The sequence below is a fragment of the Chaetura pelagica genome, unplaced genomic scaffold (assembly GCF_000747805.2).
Source record: "Chaetura pelagica isolate M959 unplaced genomic scaffold, ChaPel_1.0 scaffold101, whole genome shotgun sequence".
Lineage (NCBI taxonomy): Eukaryota > Metazoa > Chordata > Aves > Apodiformes > Apodidae > Chaetura > Chaetura pelagica.
In genome coordinates this window covers 4,910,064-4,911,755 of record NW_009952564.1, presented here as the reverse complement: position 1 = coordinate 4,911,755, position 1,692 = coordinate 4,910,064, and positions in this window count along the sequence as shown.

Here is a 1,692-nt window from a genome sequence, read left to right as displayed (position 1 = left end):
ATCAGCATAGTGTGGCAGTTTTTTCTAAACAGAAGCCACGGCTGCTTTTCAGCTAGCTTGTAGCAGGAGGAGTACTTTATCTGAGTCACCAGAGCCATCTGTTTCAGACAAATATTTTAGTGAATGATCTCTCTGCTATAGTTAGAAAATGTCTTTATTCTCCTGTTTAAGATCAATTACATGAAGAAAAAAGGCAGAGCGGCCTCTCAGCAGCTTCCTCGCACTCCCTCCGTGAGCACCTGCTGGCTTTTACCCGTGTGCCTCACCCTACTTCAACATCACAAAATACTAAATGGTCCATGGAAACATTTTTTTAAAACTGGGTTAAAACTCTGGCTTGAAGTTTAAAAAGAAAGAGCAGTTGTGAATCATTTCTCTTCAGTTCCCTGCAGATCGCTCAGAGAATAAGAGCATAATGTGGAGGTAGGAGCTCCTCAAAATGTTGACCCCTTCCTATTGCTTGTGGTGCTCAGACATTGTCCAAGGTTCACAGCCAATGCTTCCTCAGTAACACATCTTCCTCCTCTCTTTGTGAGGGGTTTGGGTGGTTTCAGCCCCAGCTCTCCCTTGGTTCCTGCTATTGGTGGCGTTTGCTTCCCGTTCTCCTTCTGCCCCTCCATCAAACCCCAGCAGCCTTCGCAACACACACATCGGGGTGGCTTTCCCTCGAGGTTGGCAGCAGGAGACCCCACAGCCCCCTCTCCCATGCCACCAGGTGCCACCAGGCTGGCCAGCTTCCTAGTGTCCCTCCACACCCAGCTGTGCAAGGTGAGAGGCTTCAGCTCAGTTGAGTTCCCAGCCCCAAACTCCATACAGAACCAGGCCAATGCCCAGGCTCCCGCCAGCTGCACCAGTTTTGGTGGAGGCTGGTGAGGAAGCTGTGATACACGAGGTTTCTGTCAGCAGTGTCTTGTCACCCATACCCATAACCACACCCAACACACGTCTGAGACCAGTCATCCCTGAGCCTTGAGATGTGGCATGTGATGGTGACCAGCCCAGATACAGGCCTTTACATCCTTGGGATATTGTTTAATGAGTTTTTTAAAAAAACAAAAAACTGGTGCTGGTTAGTGGCAGTGTTACACATTGTGTCTCCACCAACAGCCCTGCCAGGAATTGCAAATATTTCATTTGATAAAAAATATTTGGTCTAATAAAAACTCTCTGCAGAAGCAGCATAAGAAAATAATGAAGGAGTTAGTCAGAACTTACATTTTCTCTGCGCAGCAATAAGGTGGCTGCAGCAAGAGCCATCACTCCAGAAGCTTCTGCATTTATTGCCTTAGCAGTTCCTGAGCCCCAGCTTGTGCTAATGCCACATGGATGTAGAGGGAAAGGAGAGACCTTACAGCAATGTGGTCCTAGCAGTACTTCACTGCTACCCTCGCTGTGCCCATGCTACCTGAGGCAGGCAGCCCAAGCCGCGGGGTCTGGCTCCTGCTTGCCCAACCCCAGCACATGGAGGTGTGAGGCTTCCTGGGCAGGGGCCAGAGAAAAATGCCTTTTGTTTTGGTTGCAGGTCAGGCTTTGCCCTTGGTTTCAGCACAGTTCAAAGCATGGAGAAGAGTTTGGCTTCTCCTTTCTGCAGCCTGCACTTGAAAACAGGAAGGTGAGCAGCCTGCTGAGGTGTGTGAAGGTTGGACTTTCATCTCCTCTTGCTCTCCTTTGCACCCACGGGCAGGCCACATG